General features: G+C 44.6%; 1 pseudogene; it reads left to right on the forward strand.

The window, feature by feature from the left end:
• Positions 1 to 10613: 10613 nt before the first annotated feature.
• Positions 10614 to 11546, forward strand: LOC147729273 (zinc finger MYM-type protein 1-like; annotated as a pseudogene).
• The last annotated feature ends 13261 nt before the right edge of the window (positions 11547 to 24807 follow it).

The raw sequence follows: 24807 nt of genomic DNA on the forward strand, positions 1-24807 counted from the left end.
AACCAGATTCCATCATCAGTTGCCCTGGCCGTGGCACCACACCTCTCCCTGTGTAATGAGCGCTATATTCGCCCATGAAGCTTCAAAGGGAATAAGTGAGAAGAACAAGGCAAACTAGTGTGTTTGTAGAAGCCTTATCAGCTTGCAGTGTTTGTCTACTTGCAGTGTGGTTTGCAGTAGTTTATTGGGTATGCTCAAGGTCCGCAAGTGTATTGTGTATGCACAATTTAATGGTGTGCAAATTTCCATTCCTTTATTTCACCAGGGTTCAAGGTTTGGGTGATCGGCCACTCAGGGTGGCAAAATAGGCCAAACACAGGACCTTGAAGCATTAGTTCTTCCACACACAGAGCCTGGTTTGGGTTCCCAGGCATGCAATGGCACAGCTTGCTCAACAAGCTGCAGCAGAGACTAGCTGGGGGGGCCCCCCCAAACATTTTGGTCATCCACCTTGGTGACGACAAACTCACGGCCATAGGGAGTGGGGCACTATTACAGGCAATGAAGTCCGCTATGGATGGAAGGATCAAATATATGGGACAATGTTAGTTATGGTGGGCAGTAATAACCCTGCGGAGGGTCTGGCATGGGGCCAGTTTTAGAGAGAGGCCATCGAACATTCCCATACAAGGGTAAACAGTGCCATGCACAAGTTCACGGAGCAGAGTAGTTTTGGCTTCATTAGACATGGACTAATACATGCCAACACCAAGGGGTATTTTGAGGAGGACAGGCTGCAGCTGTTTAAGGTGGGCATGGATGTGTTCTTGATCAATTTGGGTGAGGCTCTGGTAACAGTAGGTTGTAAGTGAAGTAAGCTGCCTGCCTCGGTGGGGTAACCCTAAATGTGACAGAGGCCACATCCGGAGCATTAGTAGAGTTACAGGGCGATCCGGAGGCAACATGGTATGGAAGGGTACCTCTTTAGGAGCACAATAGGTTTATCTGTGCCAAACTCCAAGAATATATATGGCAGGACCCTGGATAAAAATAGTCAGAACCCGCTAGTTGTTTGGGCGGTTGTAAGACTGAGCAACCGGGGGCTCGCCTTGCAACGCTCCGCCCTTAAAAGTTGTAAGTAAAGTGGTGGACCGGTGATTCATAGTATTTTAGAGGGATAATCACCACATAACTGGTAGCACTGACTTGGTTGGCCATGGGGCATTTTGGCTCTTCAGACGGGCAGGGAAGTTTAGGTCAGTCACCGCTGCCTACCCTTGGATCGCTCGTAAGTTAACGTTGGTATACTTTTGTATGGAATAAACCTGCTGCAAACTGTTTCAAACAAACTTGTTTCGCGTGATCATTTACTGTAATGCATGCCATGATTATCGTGGGTGGGAAGGGTTCTTATATCTGCACTATCTGTACCGCAGCTCTGTGTTCAGGAATGTGGTCTCTTTAAACCAAAATGCTTAAGTTTTGTAAGGATGGAAGCAATGCACACTGAAATAGGTCACTTCTGGGCTCTGTAGTCATGTCGCTAATATTTTAGGAGTTATCACTCACTGATTGCTTAACTCCTTCGGCGCTTATGACAAGCTCAGCTCGTCATAAGGCACAATGGAGCTGAGCTCGTCATAACTGCCGCGGAACACCCAGGAGGGGATAATTTCCCTCCTGTGCGGGGCGTTCCATTGAGTGGGCGGAGTCATGATGAGCTCAGCTCGTCATGAGCACAGCTCCACTGTGCCTCATGACAAGCTGAGCTCGTCATGAGTTCCACAGTGCTGCGCGTGGCCCCCCTCTCCCCACATCATGGGGGAATTAGCCCCGCGGCTAAGTTGTTAATAACGAGTGTAAAAGCATTAAGGTTGCCATGTTGTTGCTGCTTACATTTCACATGCTTTACTTAAACTTGCATTCCCTATGAGGGTTTGCTTTTTCCAGGATGTTGTTACTTTGTTTCAGGCAGGAGATTACTCTTGCCTGGGGCAGAATTTGAATTGAGTTGCATCCAGGTGTTTTGTAGCTGAAGGCAGTGTAAAAGCATTAAGGTTGCCATGTTGTTGCTGCTTACATTTCACATGCTTTACTTAAACTTGCATTCCCTATGAGGGTTTGCTTTTTCCAGGATGTTGTTACTTTGTTTCAGGCAGGAGATTACTCTTGCCTGGGGCAGAATTTGAATTGAGTTGCATCCAGGTGTTTTGTAGCTGAAGGCAGTGCGAATTTCTCTGTGGGGCAGAATAATATTCAGCGGGGAGAGGATGTGGCACTCTGGCTAGAGCTGTTGAATTTGGAACTCGGCTCAGCCTTTTTGACCAGTCCTTTAACCTCGAGGGAGCACATTCTAATGCTGGACCTAAGAAGGCCCCAATAAATGCCCGGGGGCCTTATTACAGAAAGTGCAATTTGGTATTATAGAAGGGGCTGCAGACACTTTTGCAGCCCCTTCTGTAATACGAATTGTGCTGGAGCACGTTAAGCACCAGTGCTACTTTCAGAGAGTGTGCCCTCATTTGCAGGGGGTGTTTTCCAGTGCAAATAAGGGAATTCCTTTGCCTCTGTGCCTGCGCTGTATTCCAGACGCAGAGGCAAAGAAGCTCTCAGGAGGCGCACTAACAGTGCCTCCTGAGAGCACCCCTCTGGGGGAGAAAGTCCCCACACATCCTGGATGCTGTCTACACTGTGAAAACAGGTAGTGTCTGTATAGTATCTGTAAAGCAGTCACTCTAGTTTTTACATGAATACAGTTTGCGGCTGCCCTGAGGGCAGTGCATTCATCATAATGAGGTGCAGGTCCCTTCATTGTGCTGGGCGCACCTTTTAAAAGATAAGTCCAGCGCAATTAAGGGAAATGAGCCACATCTATAATGCGGCCCCTGTTGTCATAGCATCAGCAGGTGGACCCTAGCGGTGGCAGGTTTGGGTTATTGAAGGCCTGTCCACCACAATCCATACTGAATTTCACCTCCAGTCTTGCAGGCAAGCCTACGAAGCAGCACAACCTAGAGCAGGGGTCTTCAATCTGTAGGGGGTGACCCCCGGGGGGTGGAGTCGTGGAAAGGTGGTCACGCATTCCCATCGTACCACTGCCTGAATCTGGAATCCAAAATGTTTACTCTTTGTTTTGGATTCTGAACACTGCATCTCAAGCAGCTCTCTGATTGGAGGACAGCATAAATGAATACAGCGTCATCAACGACTGTCCTCCAATCAGAGAAACTGCAGGTTGCACAGAAGGAAATGCTGGGAACTGAAGCCATAAATATGTACCAGTGTGGAAGACTCTGGAGTGCCTCAATATTGGTTTGTTGCTGCTGCCTTGCACTCCTGCTCCCTTTCCTGGACTTCCTTGTTGCTACTGCGGTGTTGTTACAGCTGGTGTCCTCTTCGTGCTTCAGCCTCGTGGCCGCCTCTCCAATCTGATCTCCCGGCTGTTTCCTGGTTTACAAGACAACCGAAGCTTCGCAAAACTTGTGAGTAAGCTACCTCTTCCCCGCCTTCCTCTGCATCCACCCTGGCTTTTCATCCCTCAGAGACAGAGACACACACACAGAGGATGTGAATTTCCTTTTGGACTCAAAGAGTTGCAAAAGTATAAATAATGTTGAGAGGTGGGTTTGGGTTTATTTATTGAAGAATATTCGTTCAAATGAAGAGAGTTAAAAACTATTCACTAGGGGTGAGATAAAATTTCAAAAGCGTTGCAAAACATATTTGCCTTTACTATCGTTTTTTGACTAGCATGTGTTGTTGAGCCAAGTTTAAACTCTACATTTACCTTCTAAATTCATATAACTTCACTTCAAATGTGTATTTCAATCTTAGCACAATTATTCCACCGTTTTTCCATGATCTTTAATTCTGGCCAAGGTTTTTGCATTTTTGTATTGTCTTCTGGGAATACTTTGATGGCATATTACTATTTCTTGGCACATTAAACATATTAATGATAATAATACTATCACCCTTAAAGCAACTATTCCTACTTCTCTAACTGCTCCTACTAATTTCACTACTGCCAGTGCTACAACAGCTACTAGTACTACTAAAAATCATATCAGATGAGAACAGCTACATACTTTTAGATATTTGTTTCAGGATTTTTTTTTCAAATTCGCATCATTTGTAGGTGATAAGGGGGAAATATTTCTGTAAATCTGACTTTGCCAATTCCTACTAACCTAGTAGTGTCCTTCAAAAACAAGTCTATAGACTTTGACCGCCTGTGCACCATGCTAGGCCCTAAACACGATGTGATACACAATGTTGAAAATGGGTTCTGCCATAGTTTGGCTAATAAATTATCTTTGGCTGGTGTCCTTTGTTAAACTTTCTTCTTACCTCATCTGAGGTCTCCTGTCCCCCCGCATCACCAACTTGACCAAGCAGATGGAAAGGTAACATAACATGCCAGTCCTGTTTAGTGGGCAGCCTCCTGTAAACTCTCACCATCAGTTTCTTTGATTAGTGCTGGCAATTGAGTGGGTGATTCTCTTTTGTTTGGGGAGTGCTTGTTCTTTACCAAGGATTGTTTTTCCAAACCTCTCATTAGCTACAACAGGACTTGTGTGGAAGGGCTGCCTTAGCCTACTTTCGCAGCTGCTTTTTCCAGAAGTTCTCATTACTTGGGGTTGCACCCTAGTAACTTCGAGTTAATATATCCAGATAATATGGTCTCCTGGGATGGGGTAGTTAGTGGCTGTATTTATTGGTAGCTGCAGTCTAGGGTGGACACAGCTCCACCCTGATTCACGACGATGCAAACTTTGGTTTTGGGAACGCACTTGAAGTGAGGCTAACAAATGACAGTTGTGTATCGTAAATGGCTTGTAGCAGTTCAAACTTTTATTTCACAGGGCACTAATTTATTTATTGGGCTTATTGAACGCGACAGATACCCAGAAAGGGCTTCCCGGCGCTAAGCAGAGTTTTGAACCGGAGAGACAAGAAAGGGTTGCAGAAGGAGGACCACAAGTGGTCACTGGTTGAAGAGCCAGGTCCTGATGGCTTTACGAAAGGGAGGGTACCTATTTTCCAGACGGAGCAGTTGGGGAAGGGAATTCCAGAGCCTCGGGCCTAGGAGGGAGAAAGATCTGCCTCCCATCCTTACCCGATGTATTTTAGGGACAGTAAAGAGGCCTTGAGTGGAAGATCTCAGGCATCGGGCAGGCATGTAGGTGTGCACGAGGGTCTGGAGGTATTTGGGAGCATTGCCCCACTTTATCCTGTGCATGAGGCTGAGAGTCTTACATTTGACCCTGTTGTCGATTTTTAGCCAGTGGAGTGCCTTTAAGTGGCTGGACATGCGATCTCTCCTGTTGCATTTACAGAGCAGCCTGGCTGCCCCATTCTGTACCAGTTGGAGGTGCCTCATGACTGCCTGAGATACCCCCAGGTAGAGGACATTCCCGTAGTCGAGGCGGGAGGTAATTAATGCATTGATCACTGTCTTTTGAGTGTCATCAGGGAGTAACCATATGATTTTCCTGAGCCATCTTAGGATTGTGAAACAGGTGGCTGTGAAAGCGTTTACCTGGGGCTCCATAGTTAGGCCTCTGTCAATGATGAAGCCCAAATTGCGGACCTGGTACGATGGAGTAGGCAGGGGGCCCATTTCAGATGGCCAATGTCTGGAGTTCCAGAGGTCATGATTGGGGCCTACTATCAAAACTTCGGTTTTGCTGCCATTAAGTTTGAGCATGTTTTTGTTCATCCAGGTTGAAATGTACCTAAGGCCAGTCTGAAGGCGTGATGGAGAGTTGTGGTTGTCGTTCGATATAGAGAAAACGATTTGTGTCAAGAGATGACTCAGTGGCATTTGAAGTTGGAGAAGCGAGTACTGGTTTATGGTTCCAATCCCAATAATAGATTTAAAGTGTGATATCTCGGGAGTTGTGTGTTGTAGAAACCAACCAGAGACATCATGTGCTTTGTGAACTCAAACTCGAGGGCTACGGGGGTCCCTTATCCTTTTTTTTTTTCTTAGGCAGGGTTGGGGCAGTGCAACTGTGGTGCAGGCTGCAGGTGCTCTGACCCCTTTTGAAATGGTGCTGCCATCAAGATGGCTCTGGTGGCTTAGTGGACTAATGAATCCTCTGTAGGGGCCTGTGTTCGACCTCATGGTCACCGGTAAAAATCCTGATGGGTCCGCTCAGCCTTTCATCCACCTGAGGTTGATAAAATGAGTACCATTGAGATGGGTAACAATAAACATCTTTTATTCAGTGCCTTGATACCCTAGACTGAGTGATATGTACGATTTACAAATACACATGTTATGCAGCAGACAGAAAGGCAATGCGCTAGGTGGGGGCCTGGGTTGGCCGGGGGCTTGGAGAGGGGATAACATTAATGGGATGAAGGGGAGGATCCTGGACAGACAATGCCTGGCCTGTGTGTGAATATTAGGTATTGAGAGACCAGGCCAGACAAACTTTAACTGACAGAGATAAGAGGGATGGATCGGAGGGGGTGGGAGGAAAGTGGTGTGTGTGAACTGTTTACTCTGCACAAGACCTCCGAGGTTTTAAGGGACCCCGTATTTCTCCTGACCAGGACCAGGTGAGCATCTAATGTTGCTACACATATTCCTGCAGAGTGGAAGGCCCTTTCAAAGGTTGACTAGACATCTTTCGCTTGTTCATTGCTGTATTTTGCTTTTAAACGGGCAGTGATGAGGTGAAACCTTTGCCCATAGTTACCGTGTGTAAAAAATGTCAAAATAATAAAGCAGCAGTATCCCAGAATATGCGCAGCACATAGCATTATTTATATTTTCATACCACACAATTTAGTTGACCCTGATGCATAATTTGGTCCTCCCTTGCCTCATAGTTTTAGTAGCCCTTCCTATAGGGCAGTCTCGCAGTGCCCACACAGTTTGCCGGTCAGGTCAGTGTGTGTGCTTTGTTTTCCTGCTCGCTGATATGTTTTTACTCTTAATTTCTGTGCTGTTACCACAAATGTTGTCTGCCGAACGCACAAGTGCCAGTAGTCTACCATACCTTGCAAAATACCTCTACAGCTAGGCCTTTACAAGTTTAAAACCACCTCAAAATGTGGTCCTCACTTGCTTCATATTTCCAGTAGCCCTGTCAATAGGGCATTCTGGCCATGCCCACAACGGGTTGCAGGTCAGATCAGAGCTCTTGATTTTTGTGCTATTAGCACAAACATTGTCTGCATGTAGCACAAATGCATGCAGTCTACCAAATCTTGCAAAACACATATAGAGCTCAATCATATACAAGTTTAAAACAGCCCGCTTTCCAAATAAGGAAACCTTTTTAAGATCTCATATACGCTGCACTCACACACAGTAAACTTCAATGTCTACAATGCGCTAAATCCCTTATAGCTCAGTGAGCTCCAGTGATGAGGGAGAAGGGAGGCACTGGCAGGAAGCTCGAGAATGCCAAGCTGGATACCAGGTTTATAAATAATAACTATAGGTGAAAAAGGTGGAGAGAATGTTTGCAGGCTTTCATCTCAGGCTGTCACGAAGGAAAGAATGGTGAGACACCAATCTGTCAAGGAAATGGGAATTTCCAGGGAGAGTACATACTCTTTGAGTGTTTTTTTTGTGATTGCTAGATAATCCTCATCAGAATACAGCCGTGAACTCTTCAAGACCACTGAATGTAAACTGTGCTGTCACCTTGTTATGTGTGAGAGTGGCCTCTTGGTACACCCCCAGGTTATTCACGACATCTGATTTTCCACGCAGACAGTTCCTACTCCCACCCCCCACACACTTTGACCACTGCTTTTAGATAATTATGTTTTGAATGTCGAGTTCCCATGAATTTAAGTATTATCAGAGTCTGACAGTGGGGTTAAGCGCGGCAGTCGCAGTTCAAAGTTGGCTCAGGTGGAAGCCGGGGATTTAAATTAGGAATCACAGGCTGCATAGGGCACTTTCCATGTGCCTTCCCACTTTCAGTGGGACTCCAACCAAACAGGATAATGTTTAGGAAGCTAACAAAAACATGGCTGTTCCCCAGTGCCTAATCAGTCGGTATTGCGGCTGTTGGTCCTCCCTCTTTTTCACCTTAGCGCCAAGACGCCTCGGCATTCGAGCGCTCTATAAATGTTAATCCTATCCTAATCCTAATGAAGCCTAGTAAAGTTACCAGATAACACTATCAGGAAAAACGCTACTTTGCAGTCCCTGACTTTCCTTAAGCATAATAAAGCATCCTGGGATATGCAGTATTGCATTACATCAGCTTAACCAAGTGGACTAATACGCCTGAGAGCAATGTCAGAAAAGGGGAAAGCCCGTGGCTGGACCACTGTCTGATGATATTATCGGGTCCTCTGGTAACTTTAAAGGTAAGCCACATCCATTCAGGCATAACCACTCTGAACCTGGATAGAAACATGAGAGCTCTTTTTGCAGGCACGCCAAGTGTAAACCGAGCGGCCCCATTATCAAGTCTGTCCCATTAATGGCCTGACAATGTTCTAAATTTAAAACCTAATTTTCCCACTTGTGCCTCTTGTGCTTGTGATTTTCAAAATGTACAAGAGATTTACTCACAGTTTTGAACCAACATTTAAAATGTGAGTGGCCCTTATTACCCCACTGCACCAGTTGGCGCCCGCTTACCTTTAGAAATCTAGGTTTGCTAGGGCATCTTTTTGTAGAGTTGGCTGGTTTCTGAGCTATTAATGCTTTGTGAAGTAGTGTTCTTTAAAGCGGTGTTTCTTCAAAGTGTAAAATTTCCACCTGCAGGGGGTTCCACCTTTCATGCCAAAATTAACACAGCATTTGCACTATTTTTCATTTGATTTTTAAGTCCGGGAACTGGAAATTTAGTACTCGCTCCCTTATATATTTTGAGAGCAAGGCTCTGGCAGAGTAATGGTGGAATAGAGGCTAGAGGCTCCCTGCACCATGTCTGAGCCTTCATGAATCTCACAGACACTCACACTCACACTCACTCTCCTAGGTCTGTGTTTCACAATTCTGTATTTCCCTTAAAACTATGTGGAGTTTTACACCTGATGGTAGCTTGGCTCATGGTACTGCTAATTAAGATTAGGTCTCAAGTCCCTCAGTTTTATTTCTATATACTTTCATCACCATTTAATAACTGAGCAGGACCATCTTAGTACCGCCCTTGAGTAGCCAACGCCTCTTCCAACTTCAACATCACAGACTGAGCTCCGGCTCACCTGAACCATTACCTGGTGGTAAGTCTTTAGAGTCCCTGAACAGAAGGAAATGCAGAACCATCAGCCACTGCAATCCAGTAGTCAGTCCAACCAGCATCTAACAGCCAGTGAGTAGATCAAGAAAATCACAAAAGAGGTCTGCGTCTGCCACTACTACTGCTAATAAGTGTACTATTGTATTGTGTCTAGCGTAAAAAAAAATAATGATTTATTGGCCAATCTGATTGTATACTTTTGGCCAATGTACAAGAGAGTAGAGAGGCGCACTCAATAGAGTCAATAGCACAAAAAGTTCATTAAATGTGTAAATCTTCTGTTCTTTTCTTAAACAAATTCTTTATTTTCCTTTTACATACAACGGCACAGCCAACGCGTTTCATTCCCAATCGTGCCTAGGGAATTTTATCAGGGCATATACTAGATAGTCAGGTGGGTACGATAGTCCTAGATGAGGTTGCTCCTAGGAAGCTGATGTAGAGGAATGATCACAATAGACCACAATGTATTCCTGAATAAACTTGGCACTCAATTCCAATTGGAATGGTGGTTCTAGTCCCCCGGGTTAGCTGAGATGTAAGATTGAGAGAATCGAGGTGTATATTGATCCTGGACCCCTTAAGGGAACTGCAAGGCGGAGGGGGGTCAGCGCGCTCGGGATGATAACCGACGTGTAGAATGGTTGTAAATAAGTTTGTACGATACGGTTCCTCTGATAGGGTTTCCGTCCTCCACCGCTCCTCCCTACGGATTACTTTTGGCCAATGTGATAATGCACGCCCTTTCTTAGCATCATATCATTTGTACATTTTCTCTTTCTATTCTACTGAACAGTTCTGTAGTACTGTACTTGTATTCCTCTTACCAAAAACAATAGCCTTACAATGTCATATGATGTCATATGATGTTCCCCAACAGATTCCTTTTTTCCTACAAGTACAACAATACTTCACTGTTGAAAACCTGCTTGGCCACATTGCCTGTCACCTTCAGCTACAAGATTTTTCAGGTAGGTTCCTTTGCCACTGTTTAATATATACTACATTGGGAGAGAATCCTTATACTGGAGGCAGGTTTTGCCCCCAACACTCCCTGTGCTGATTACATGTGAGAGTGCACACAAAAGACTGTTTGCAACTTGCAAACTGCAGTTAATTATTCTGTATGTTCCCAAATTGCAACTGCTACAAACTCATTTGTTTCTTTTATTCATAAAATGGACATCCGCAAATTATTTACAAAGAAACAGCCAAGTGAAATGAACCTATATTCAGACAACTCAAATTAACATGATTCATTGCAATGATACGTCAGAGCTGCAGTCTACAATTCTAAATGGAGTTGGGGCTGCAGATTTAGAAATATAGAGTGGTTACACCCCCGTCGCAGGAATTATTTGTGGAGTTGTCACTGCCTTAGACGAATCAAGCAACAGTTCTTATACAACAACTAGTCTTAAGGATACCAAGGATACCCCTGGAAGCACAATGGAACAAAGCCAACCGCACAGGAGCACATTCTCCATTCAAATTATTGTAACACATTCACAAATGATGAAAAAGAGCATTCTGCATTTTCAAGGAAGGTGATTCCAGGATTTCCCCTGGCTGCATTTCAGTGATAAAGTAGCAGGGATATTATGCTTCTCACTGTGAAAAGGCTAAGTCACTGAAATTAACTGAGCTTTACAAGAACACCACCTGGAAGAAGGCAATAGAAAGGTTCAAAAAGCACCAGAACAGTTATGCTCATTCATATGCACGGAGTCAACTAGTACAGTATAGAGGAGGCCAATCAATCAATCTACAATTACCACTACAAGTCCAACAAGACAAAGAAGCCTGGTTTAGTCTTTAAAAAAATATTCATACCACAGCTCTTCTGGCAAAACAAGGCTTTGCACTCCGAGGTCATGATAACCACAAAGCGAATTTTCCTCAATTTCTTAGCACAAGAGCAGAGGATGTACCTTCTTTGAAACAGTGGATTACAGAAAATTGAGCCGAATAGCTCAGCCCAGACATCCAAGGGAAGTTCCATAGTTATCGTTCCATGCAATTTTGCATCAAATCCGTAAAAATATTGGTGACAATCCATACGCAGTAATTGTTGATGGCACACAGGATATGTCTGGTCAGGAACAAGAATGCTTTTGTATTTGTTACACTTACCAAGATCTGTACCCTCATGAGGATTTTATTGGACTGTATAAGGCTGATAATACCACTGGTTCTGCAATTGCTTCAATGGTCAAAGTTGTTTTATGCTGTCATGGTCTTTCTCTGTCAAAGTTGAAAGCACAAACATATGATGGAGCAGCAAATATGGCAAGAAAATACTATGGTGCACAGGCATTAATATGGCAAGAACTACCACTTGCTCTTTATCTCCATGGCGAGCACATTGTACAAATCTGGTGATGCAGGCTGCAGCACATTAATGTTCCATAATGCAAGATGCACTACTTTATAATCTTTTTGGGGGATCTATGACATGCCTTAAAATATTCTCAGACCTCATCCAGCAGAGTGTAGAAGGCCCTGCAAATGTGTTAAAAATAAAGCCACTGTGCCCAACACGCTGATAATACCACTGATACTGCAATTGCTACAATGGTCAAAGTTGTTTTATGCTGTCATGGTCTTTCTCTGTCAAAGTTGAGAGCACAAACATATGATGGAGCAGCAAATATGGCAAGAAAATACTATGGTGCACAGGCATTAATATGGCAAGAACAACCACTTGCTCTTTATCTCCATGGCGAGCACATTGTACAAATCTGGTGATGCAGGCTGCAGCACATTAATGTTCCATAATGCAAGATGCACTACTTTATAATCTTTTTGGGGGATCTATGACATGCCTTGCAATATTCTCAGACCTCATCCAGCAGAGTGTAGAAGGCCCTGCAAATGTGTTAACAATAAAGCCACTGTGCCCAACACGCTAGACGGTCAGTGTAAAAGCTGTAAAAAGTAATGGATAACTATGAAACTGTTCTGGAAACCCTAGAACAGAGGTCTTCAAACTTTTGTAGGTTGAGCCCCCCCAGATGATTTTTTTTAGATGTTGGGCCCCCAAACCTGACAGAAATTTCTGGAATCGACCGCCATGCACACATTCCGGGCATATCCAGCAAATATAATGTTCAATACAATAGGAGTGTTTAGTAAACTGGAGGTTTGTGAGTGAGTGTGGTGAAATGACAGAGGCTTATTACGCAGCTAAAAACACCACTTTCCAAGATAAATCGTTCATAAATAGTTTTTACTAAGATGCTTTGTTTTACACATGACATGGATTGATAATAACACCACCAACATAAAAGTGACAGGTGTGCCTGTTTTATAGAGACATTCAATCTGTGGATGGATTTTTGCTACTGCCATGCTCAGGTTGTGCTCCACATCCAGTCTTATACGGTACTTAGTCTTTAATACCTCAAGTGCTGAGAACCCAATCTCACATAAATAGGACGAGCTGAAAGGCAAGAGAGTTTTGAAAGCAGTTTCTCCCAAAGCTGAATATTCTGCAGACATTTTCCTAGCTCAGAGCTGGTACACGAGAAACAAATCTTCTCTAGAAATCATTAACACACGTCCCACCAACCAGTTATGTATCCGAAGCCAGTTGAAAGCCCACACAGAAGGCGCTGAACAAACACCTAATGGAGAATTCCTTAGTGGTACGATAAGTTGCTTGCCTGAAGCAGTGTGGGTTTGGGGCATGTCAGGCTTATGTTTAAAAAAAATTGGAAAGCCGTTCTAACTCCTAATATTGTAGTAGCGAACCCTTAGTGAATAGTGAGAGAGACTTCCCAACATAGAGACAGAGAGCTGAAGATATTCATAGGAAAGTGATCGTCATTGGTAAGTGGCGTTAGTGAGAGCACTGATTGTGGTCAGTGTGTATACCCGCAAGATTGCGGCTTGAGTGAGCACCGGGGGGACACGGTGTGTAATGAGATCGCCTCTAGGGAAAGTGGCGTTAATGAGAACACCAGGTAGGAGACTGGTGCTTAGGTCTGCCGGATTGTGGACCGGATAAAGAGTGAGCACTGGGGCTGCAGCCCAGTGTGTAGGCACGCCGGATTGCGTGTCGAGTGAGCACTGAGGGTAATCAGTGTGTAATGGTAGATAATCAGAACTGCCCCAGGGTAGATTAGTCTGGACCCATGTGGTCATGAGACTATGAGGTATGAGTGTGGTGTAGGGCATGGATGTCCTTAGAAATCAGTGAGTATTCTTAGTATCCCTATAGATTTGGTGGTGTTTCTGATGATATGAGCCTGTATATTGCGAGTTCCCCATCCTCAGGTAGGTACCCAGGTGCCTGGATAGATGGGTCCTGAGGAGGGAGGTGGTTACGTTCCGGCTGGGTTGGAGGGGCTCTCAGGAGCTGATCCCATCTGGTCTAGAACCCGGCCGTTACAATAGGCACTGTAGTCAGAATTCTAAAAGCGTTTACATCTAATATTCAGAGATAGTGATGTGTTTTCACTGTTGTAATAAAGCAGCAGCCCACTAATTTTACAGTGAATAATATCTGTGATATCCTCCAATTACTCATATGTGAGGATCCGCTTGGGTCAAACTTTTTTATGGTTAACATTTTTATGGTTGTTGCATGAAACAAACACATTTCTCTGTAAATAGTAATAGACTTCCTCACATCAATTACATTAAAAATAAATTAAACAAAACTGTATTTGTAAGAATCTGTTTAGGAATTATTCCATACCCATCAGTGCAAAAACAGAACAGTCTCTATCGAGGGGCCCCTGGAAGGCTGGATTGCATAAAGAGGTTTCCTTTTGTAATTTAGGACGAAAACCTTTATGGGGCACAACATGCCCATACTTGTGTACAGGGGTGAGTGAGTGAGGTGACCATATGAATTTGGGTGAGCATGTTAGTGCAGAGTGGGACGAATGAATGTATGGTTAAGTGGTGGGCTTATTGGAGTGAGATTGCAGACCGAGCAGTGAGGAGGACAGGTGAGTAAAGTGTCATGACTGGAGGTTGAGTAGTGGGCTCGTGTGACTGCGGAGTGAGGTACAGAGTGAACAGCGCTAGTGCATTGTGAGTGCAGAGTGATCACTGTGACTGGAGGGTAAGTGGGTGAATGGTGTGAGTGCATTGTGATCAGTGTAAGCGCATTGTGATTGCTGTGAGTGCAGAGTGATCACTGTGAGTGGAGGGTAAGTGGGTGAATGGTGTGAGTGCATTGTGATCACTGTGAGTGGAGTGATTGCAGTGAGTGCAGAGTGATCGCTGTGAGTGGAGGGTAAGTGGGTGAATGGTGTGAGTGCATGGTGATCAGTATGATTGCAGGGTGAGCGGGTGAATGGTCTGCATGCATTGTGATCAGTGTGAGCGCATTGTGATCGCTGTGAGTGCAGAGTGATCACTGTGAGTGGAACGTAAGTGGGTGAATGGTGTGAGTGCATCGGGATCAGTGCGAGTGCTGGGTGAGGGTGAAGGTGGAGGGCGAGAATGAGGAGTGAGTGGTCTGGATGCAGGGTGCATTACCAGACACTTGAAGTAACTCAGCATGTCATTGATGGCAGCGAAGGGTTTCAAATGTGTTAAACTATTGCTATTATTGCACTAACCAGGGACATAAACCGACATATGACCTCTGTCTCTGAAATCAGTGTAAATGTGACAGGATTTAAAGGCAGCTTTATTGCTCTTTCACTTTCTGAGACAACAGAACACCTGTTCTTTATCTGCTTGCCAGAACGGGCCAGTAGGCCCCAAAAATAACTCACCCTGATAAAATCTGTCTGACTATAGTGAGTAGATTTTGGGAGACCTGTATATGTGATGGGCACATAAATGATCCAGGACGAATGGGCCAAGGGCTAGAACATGAGGATTCCACCAGCTTAAAGTAGTTGTGATCTGGCAGAAATTATGCGAACTACTGAAATTTTCGCCTGATTTCCATTTAGCAGGACATGAGGCACATGTCTCATTATCAAGTATGATGCGTGTGTAGTTCACAACTTAAATGGTGGCTATGGTGAACAAACGTCGAATTCCAGTTGAAGACCCGATGACGTTGTGTGAATTAATGTATTCCAGCAACAGTGTGGAAACAAAGGGGTTGATTTGTTTCTCCATCATATTTAATTTCCAGTCTCTGACGTACAGAAAACAGTAGAACAAGCTTGAGTGGTTGTTTCCTTGGGTCTCTCTTACATACATTATTTGTGCTCTATTTGTATAGAGCCGAACTAGCCAGACAACGGAGTGCTGTACCAGTTCAAAGACAAGCTTACAGTCAATTTGTGATAGGAGAGATAATGAGGGCAAGACTCTACAAGAGCCGTCTCTTTCACACACACCCCCCCCCCACCCCCTTTGAAAGGCTGGCCCAGAGCCGCTCTGCCCATGCCTTAAAACTTCTATGGAAACTGACTCCTTTCTGGGAAGAATAACTCTCCCAGGAGGGGGTTAATTCCTACAGCTGAAATGCTTCAGCTGCAGTGGGAGGCAAGGGGTCTCCTCTGCAGAAACTGAGAGCGTGTCTTTTTGTTTTCTTTCGGTTTCAGCAGAGGAGACCCCTTGCCTCCCCCTTGCCTCCCACTGCAGCACGAGCACTCAGCGACGAATTAACCCCCTCCTGGGAGAGTCATCAATTCAAAAGAATGGGTCGATTTCCCCTCCCTCCCCCTTCCAACTATCCCGGAGTAAACTCTAAGAAGGCTTGCGACGGACACAGGAAACAAAGAGAAGACTGGAGTGGAGTTGTGGTAAATAAAATTACCGTATCATTTTTCCATACAGTCAAAAGTAAAAGGATAGCTCAATTAATGAGAGGCAGAGTCCGTGGAATCTGACTCATACGGGCTTTAATGAAAATAATACCAATAATACCTCGAGGTATGGACATCGAGTTCCATCACCACGAAGGCTCAGGAAGGGATATTCAACTTTTTATTAACATCACACATTATATATAGTAAAACAGTATACTTGATTCAAATGCAGTAGGTATAACAGGTGAAAAGAGAGAGATAAGAACACATGTGCGTAACAGGAGGCGTGTAAGAAGGCGTACACATGGGCGTGCACTGGACATGTCAGAGAAACGTCACTAAAACGTCACAAGTGGGTGGATGCTTAGTGAAAGTTTGCAGAGTCTGCAGAAACTTCTGACCTAGATGCGTGCGCAACTGAGCATGACGTGTAACTGGGGAGAACTGGGGGCTTTGACTTTTGCACGAGTAGAGGAGACTAATGTCTGGGGTGTCAGAACGACCTGCACCTATAGCATATCTGGTATCTCATGTTTGGAGGATGTAGTGTCTGAAGTAAAAGGTCTCTCGGGCAGAGGCCGTTCATCACTGAATGCTAGTGCGTGCATATGAATCTTCATGTAGAGTGCGGGAGCCATGGGCCTACCATGGTAACGGGAGCAGTAAATTACTTGCATGGAGACAGGAAGGCAGGGCCCTTTGCTCTGCAACCGGGAATATGTTTACCTATTTCACTAGACTGGAATGTGTTTTTGAGGAGGCTGAACAGATAACTGTAGGCAAAATAACGTTTTGGCAGGCAAGCTGGCCGAGCCGGGCACCGCTCGTCTGTGCAGGATGTAAGGTAGAGGTCAGGGATGCATACCTAAACTGCAGCTTTCAGAGGCAGAAAAGAACTTGGAGTCTCGTTAAGGGCCTGGCTCGACTGGGCCAGGAAACATGGAGAAAACGTGCGCTTAATCCAAAAGTGTACCATGTAAAGACGTTGGCACCATAGGTTTAGAAACCTAATGAACGGGATTTTCATGCATGACTGGATAGCTGACATGTTAAGGTTTGACGCAAATCCATATGCGTCTTTCTAGCATGACCAGAAAAAAAGTTACACGACATACATGGAATATGGGTGCATGGATAGGGTGCGAGTCGGGGGACACATTGGCTACCTGAAAATTTCTATTACCTCATTCCCTCCTTGGCCCCTACTTCACCCTTTAGGATATATCTATATTCATGAGACCATCTATCTGTTCATATAACATCATTTGCTCATCTCTCTTCATTCGGGAACGGGAACGTGAACTCGGACGGGGAATACAAGCTGTGGCGCACAAGCCGCAAATCGCTGGCCCACATTGCAGACAGAGACAACAACTGAATATAATAAGCAGTATTATTCCTAGGAATGATAGCAATTTCCATCCCCAGGCGGACAACACACTCCAGAGCCAACCGGACCAAGTCCAGGTGCCTGGATTCTGGTGAATCAGGTGAGCTATTTCGTGAAGCCTTGTTATGGCCTTATACACGGATGGTGCGTTATTAGGAATGAAAACACAACAACTGGATCCGATGACTCTACAAGCCCCGCCCCTATTGGCCAGTATGACGTCAAGGACAAGGCGATTTTGAAGAACTACGAGTCTCATAGCAGATTGTTCTTCAGTCAGGTTACCTAAAGCAGAAGTAGTTTCGTTCACTACCGCTTCAAGAGTTAACGTTAATCTGCGTATCAATTTAGTATTTTGGACAGGACCTACAAAGAAAAAGAATCCTTTATTGAAATCTGTATATTGTTCCCATGTTGTCTCAGTCTGATCGACAATTGGGGTCTTGATCTCCCTTCTATGTCTTACATTCACAAGGCGTGGATTTCGATGATAATCAGGCGGGGCTAGAAAAACAGGTGGCAATAGGAACGCAATATAACACGTCCCATGCCAATCAGGGGGCAGATGTACATAGGCTGTCTGACCACAAATAAAATAAGAATGGCGTGAGGCTTTGAAAGTAGACTTTCCTTTATCACTGAATTCGACCACAGTATCACAATCACTGTGTCCTAGGTGTACTGAACCATTCTTTCTAACGCATAATTCGCCTTTCACTGGTAAAACTGTTATAAACGGCAAGTTCGAATTAGTCTCGGACTGGACATTCAGGATCATGAGATTGAGGGAAAAGTTACCTAATGCATACACTTCATTTTCTAGATCGGTCCCTTATCCTTTGTGGGAGACCGTCTGCGTCTGGGAAACATGCTTTATTCATGACTGTATTCAGGTTCCCCCATATCCAATTGCCTTGGGAAACTTTGGACTCACTATCTAAGGAAGACATTAAAGCAAACCATGCACCACATGAACCATTATGTGTGAACGGGTAGGGAAAGAGGGGCAGAGCTCCCTTGTATTTCTGATAAGGTGGGAGTCGGCCGCATACCCAACAATTCGTTGCATTGCTGGTCTGGTGAGTATGGTGTAACATACGAATGAATGTATTGTTGCGCATTGCTAATCGATAAGATAACTCATGAGGAGGCAGGTCGCTGAAAGTGTGCTCTGCAGAATCATTAGAAAAAGTATGTACATGTGAATTGAAAGGAGGAAAGAAATCATGTAACAAGAAGCTTACACATAAGATCGAAATGCTCAGAATAAACATGAAAATTAATGTTACAGCGCATCGACTGTGCAGGTTCTTACAGTATTGTTCTCTCTTTTTGATACGCCTATCTCTCTGACTACTGGGGTCTATCTTATTCATGTCAGAAACCTGTCTAACCGCTTCACCCGAGGGGGACTTAAACAATTAAACGCTGTCTGACTTACTAGACCTCAACTTGGAACGATACTCCTGTTGGGGAGTTTTTTCTAACAGGGGAAGTTTAGATTCAGTGTCCGAAAGGGGGCAGTCTTTAATAGGAGTCTCTGGACACAGTCCATGAAATTTCTTGATATGACTGGAGTGCAACCACCCCTTTCGTCCTTCTAGCTTGACTGCGGTCCTCGTTGTCATTAACACCAACTTGGGCTGCTTCCATCTGGGTTCCAGCGGACTTGTTCTGTCGAAATTTCGGACATACACCAGCTCTCCCGGGACGACTTCATGCGGTTTCACTTGGGTGTTATCTGGGAAGGCAGCCGCAACCTGTGAACGACATGATTGTAGTGCAGACATCAAGGAAGCTAGGTAATTTAACATAGTACTTTCAACATCAGTAATCTTTTTAGGCATAGGCGTACCCCACATATTGGGAGGCCGCCCGAAAACTACTTCATAGGGGGATAGTCCGGTTCTGGAGTGGGCTACCATGCGCATATAGAAGAGTGCAACTGGCAGTGCTACGATCCAATCTACACCTTTTTCTGCACATACTTTAGCTAATCGTGTTTTCAGGGTCTGGTTGTGTCTTTCAACCAAACCAGCTGCTTCGGGATGTCGTACACAGTGAAATTTCCACTGGTAACCTAACAGGAGTGTACCTGTTTCATAAGCTCGGACGAGAATGGCTGTCCATTATCTGAGTATACGACACGGGGCAAGCCGTATCGTGGGAAAAATTCACGAACCAGCTGCTTGGCAGTGGTTGCGGCAGTGTAATCTGGGACTGGATATGCTTCTGTCCATCTGGAAAGGGCACATACAACTACAAGAACATATTTGAATCCTCTATATCGGTCCATCTGGATATAATCCATCTGAAGGACTTCAAAAGGATGATCAGGAGGGTGGAAACCACCTTGTTCCACGGGAACACCTTTGCCTGGATTGAACTGACAACAGATCATGCAGGTACGCACTTTCTGTTTTGCTGCTGCACGTAAATGCTTGTTGAACCATAAATTCTGAATGCTGTCTAAAAAGGGTTTTTTCTCCTAAGTGTGCTGGACTATGTGCTGTGTTAATGATAACTTGGACCATAGAGTCGGGGAGGAACCATGTGGCTCTTCCCTTCGTCATCCATCCCTGATCTGTTTGGATCCCTCCTTGTTCAGTCCATTTCTTAATTTCATCTAGAGTGGCATGTGTCTGTATGTCGAGTACAACTAGTGTGGGATCCTTCACTGTCATACACTGTGTCTGTGTTGGTACTTCAGTCTTCGTCGGGTCTGTCTGAATCTGAGCTGTGAGTTTAGCTGTTCGATCTGCCAGGTCGTTACCCTGGGAAATAGTATCAGTGACTTTAGTATGTGCTTTGCACTTCATGATAGCAATGGATGCAGGTAAGTGTATAGCTTCTATCAGAGCTTGAATAAGGGGACCATGCTGTATCTTGGCGCCATGAGAAGTTAAAAAACCTCTTTCTTGCCAAAGAATACCGAAGTCGTGAACAACTCCGAATGCATACTGTGAATCTGTATATATGTTTGCTTTCAGGTTCTTGGCTCGAATGCAGGCTTGAGTCAGAGCAATGAGCTCTGCTGCTTGGGCAGACAGTGTGTCAATACGATGTGTTTCTATGACTTCAGTTTCAGTGGTCACTGCATAGGCGGCCACTAACTCTCCTGTGCTTGTTCTCATACATGAACCATCCACGTAAAGTGTCAGGTCTGGGTCGGGCAATGCAATGTCTGTCAAGTCTTGTCTGGGCTTCGTTACAGTATTGATGACTTCTACGCAGTCATGTGGTGTCGGGTCAATTGTGCTCGAGGGTAACAATGTGGCAGGATTTAATGTATTGCAACGTCTGATCTCTATGTGTGGCTGAAATAATGTCAATTCGTATCCAGTCAGTCTTGCTATGGTCAGGTGTTGAGTCTGGGTTCGGTTCAAAAGAACTTCTACGGAGTGTGGAACTTGTACTGTCAGGGGATGTCCTAACACTATTGAATCGCTTTGTCTGATTGCTAGAGCTGTTGCTGCAACAGATTTGAGACACGCAGGCAGAGCCTGGGCCACTGGATCCAATGTACTAGAAAAATAAGCACAAGGCTTGTGCTTTCCTGCTTGATCTTGTGTGAGCACAGACAATGCTGTGCCATCGCGTTCAGTAACAAAAAGTGTAAAAGGTTTGTTGTAACTTGGTGTCGCTAAAACAGGTGCTTGACTTAAGGCTTTCTTTAATTCGTCAAAAGCTTGTGTGTGTTCCTGAGTCCACGGGAGGACAGTCGAAGTCGCTGCCTCCTGTGTTGTCAACTGTATGAGTGGTTTAGCTAGATATGCATACTGAGGGATCCATTGTCTGCAGTACGAGGTGAGGCCAATAAAGGCCCGTACCTCCTTTTGTGTCTTGGGTTGTGGCAGATGTGCAATTAACTGGATGCATTCTGGTGTCAGTTGTCTCCTCCATTTGGACAGCAAGTGCCCAAGGTATACCACTTGCTGGGCACAGAATTGTAGTTTCGAAGGGGACACTTTATGCCCCTTTTCGGCCAAGAAACATAGGACAGTCAGTGACGCGTGCTCGCAGTTACGTTCGGTCCGTGCAGTAATTAACAAGTCATCAACATATTGGAGCAGAGCAGTGTCAGCAGGCATGTGAATACTGTCTAGTTGTCTTTTCAGTGCTTGACTGTAGATACTGGGACTTTCCGTGAACCCTTGAGGTGCACGTGCAAATTTGAAGCTTCGGCCATTTAAAGAGAAACCGAATAAATATTGGATTTCCGGATGAATGGGGACACTAAAGAAAGCGTTCTTGAGGTCAATTACAGTAAAGAACGCTGCTTCAGAATCAATGGCAGTCAATAGGGAGGATATGTCTGGCACTACTGGGTACTGGGGAACGATGCATTTATTCAGTTCTCGAAGATCGATCACCAATCTGTAGACTGGTGGTGCATTTGGGTCAGTTCGTTTGAGAATCGGAATGATTGGAGAATTACATACATTGGAGTCAGTTTCTATAACTACTCCGTGGGCAATCAATTCGTCAATAATTTTCAGTAAGGCTGCTACAGCCTCGGGGGGCAATTTGTATTGTCGGATTCGGGGTAGTACAACACCTTGCTTGAGAGTGACACGATAAGGTGTAATGTGCATACAACCTACATCAGTTGGACCTTGTGCCCATAAATGCGCTGGTACATTTTGCAATCTTGGATCAAAATCTCGTAACACATAATGACCTTTGAAGTCACGTAAGAATAATCTCACTCCTTCCGGAGAACAACATATTACAGCTCCTAAAGCTTTCAACGTTTTAATACCAAGCAGATTTTCAGGACATGCTTTCGTAAGTAACAGGTCTGTAGTACGGGACAATGGACCAACTTCTAGAGAAACTGGCTTTGACACTTCGTTAACAATAGGCTTTCCTGAAAAACCCAGGGAAACATTCTGTGAGCCTGAGAGGGGTGCCCCTGGAACCTCGTCATGACTGATGGTAGTTCTACTTGCCCCTGTGTCAATCAAAAATGTTCTGTCTTTCCCTAATACCTGACTATGTACATAGGGACCCTCTTGATCTACAGGAACCTCAATAAGAGGCAAGCCAACCTCCCTCTCTAGGCTGTTTCATGAGTACTGCTGGTAATCGGGGTAATCTGACTGTGCATACTGGTACATTTGTTGCGTGACATGTTGCGTGGCAGCAATAGGCTGGGGTTGGGGTACAGCTACTGTCTGTTGTGCTTGCTGTGGCGGTTGCGTATTCGGTGGGATATGCTGTGGAACATGTTCCTGTCTAGGAGGACGCGGTCTTTCTTTCGTCCTGCCGGTAGCAATATTGTGTTTCAGAACGGCACATTCGTTTATATAATGACCTGGCTGTTTACAGTAGTTGCAGTTCCCTTTAACGGGAGCTGCAGAATGACCTGGGGGTGCTGCACCCTTTCTCTGACCGTCTGCTGGAACAGACTGAGCTACGAGTACTTTCATTTTCGTATCTTTCATACGTCTCTGTTCATGATCATGTTCCTCTCTAATTCGGTTCTGGTGGTACTGTAACATTTGTAACATTTGGGAAGGTGTATTTGCTTGCCATGTGCTCTCGACTTTCAGGACTCTATTCTTAACTTGGGGTAAAGAATTCTCAACTAATTTGGTCACAAAAAGATGTGGATAGGATTCACTACTTGTTTTCAGGCCACTATTAATAATAAAACATTTCTCAAATCTGGAATAAAAATCACTAGTGTCTTCGTCTTGCTTCTGTTTGCAGGCTGAGATTGCATCCCAGTCTTCCTTTTTAGTTGTCAATAACCTCGGCAAAACCTGTACTAATAGTCCTGGTAATGCTTTAGTTTTGGTCCCGAGACCAGTACCTGGAATTCGTGTATTTTCTTCGTCTTCTAATTCAGTCCAGATAATCTTTTTATCTCCCACCTCCCATTCTTTTTCTTTAAGCTTCTCGTAAATACCGGCTGGTAACAGTACTTTTAACATTTTCATAATATCGGGATATGTGTAATCTCCCATGAGTAACATGTCTTTTAATTCACGGTGAAACCCTGCTGGGTCTTTATCATGACATGGCACTATTTTCTTCATTTCCAATAATTCCATTTTGCTTAAGGGTGTGTATACGAATACGCGTTGAAGCGCACTCCCTGTAGTCTGGACGGGATGAACTTCTCGTAAGGGATTCTGTCTGTCTATGTAAAAGGGTTTCCTTACCGGAGGTGGAACAGGAACAAAATGTGGAGTCAGAAATGTTCTGTATTTATGACGGAGTTCAAGAATCACATTAATTAAATCGGTACCTAGACCTCTCCATCTTTTCAGGAGTAATTATTCCAGAATATTATATAGGGGACCTGGATCAGAATGCTGACTCTCATATAGCATAATGAGATGCTGGATCATATACATACCAGCCAATCGCTGTTCAGTTGGAGTAAGACTCAAAAATGTTTGCGCTACTGAATCATCTTTATATACGCTGTTATTATCAGCCCACTGTACTGCGGACCGTGCTAGTTCTTGTTCACACATGGTGCTAAGTTCACTGTAACCTATTCGTTGTTTCAGTACTTTATCAGTGGCTTGGAATAAATGCTCAAGAGAACATAGTTCTGGTATGGGAGAAAGAAAACGTTTCTTGTTTTCTAGACGTATGGGTCTGTCAAAAGGTCTTGCTCTACCTACGTATGCCATCATCTCTTGGCGTTCTTCTGATTCTTCTAACTCGTCCTCTTCCTCGGTTTCACTCTCTTTCTCGGCTCCCCTAGCTTCTTTCTCCTTTTCGTGTATTATTACTATTTCTTTGCGGATCTTTCTGTACATGGCTTCTATGCAAGTCTGTTTATCATGTTTACCATCAGCTATGTTGTTACTCCAATTTATCAATATGTCCTTCTATTCTTGGCTTGTACCTGGCCGATCTCGTTCCCTTATCAAACAATTTATCAGAAACCGTAGGATCATACTTTGTGTCTCAACCTTCTGATGTGCCATCGCCTCGCGAATGGATTCAGGTCTCTCCCCTGTCCTAATAAAATGATATATATTGTCTAGATGGTTAGTCATTTCTGGCAAAAGAATCAAATAATCTGTAACGCGTCGTAGACGTAGCGAATATAACATCATGTCCCCCTTGCCAGGTACTGAGTCATATCTACAATCTGTAATGTATTGTCTAAGGTTTTCGTATGTAGCCGCTCTAGGTGTGCGTTGCAATGCTAACTCTCGGAGCGTCGTTCGTTTCACTTGTGGCGGGGTGCGAAGATGACTTCCTGCTGCGCCTCCTGTAGCGGAAGCGAGGGCGTGAACTAACTGGGCAGTAGCTGCTGGTGACATAGCGGGTAGAGGTGGCATATGTACAGGAGGTGGACTCTGTGTTGCAGCTGTCACGAAGGGATTAAGTGAACCAGTAGTAGGTGGGACAGTAACAGTAGCTGCAGCAGTAGCAGTAGGGGTAGGAGAAGTAACAACAGGTGCGGGAAGCGTGACTTGGTGATGTGGAGGGGTCGTGGCTTGGACAGTGGCTTGAACAGACGGAGCAGGCTGCTGTACATTATTAACGGGTGGTA

The sequence above is a fragment of the Lissotriton vulgaris genome, chromosome 2_2 (genome assembly GCF_964263255.1).
Source record: "Lissotriton vulgaris chromosome 2_2, aLisVul1.2, whole genome shotgun sequence".
NCBI lineage: Eukaryota > Metazoa > Chordata > Amphibia > Caudata > Salamandridae > Lissotriton > Lissotriton vulgaris.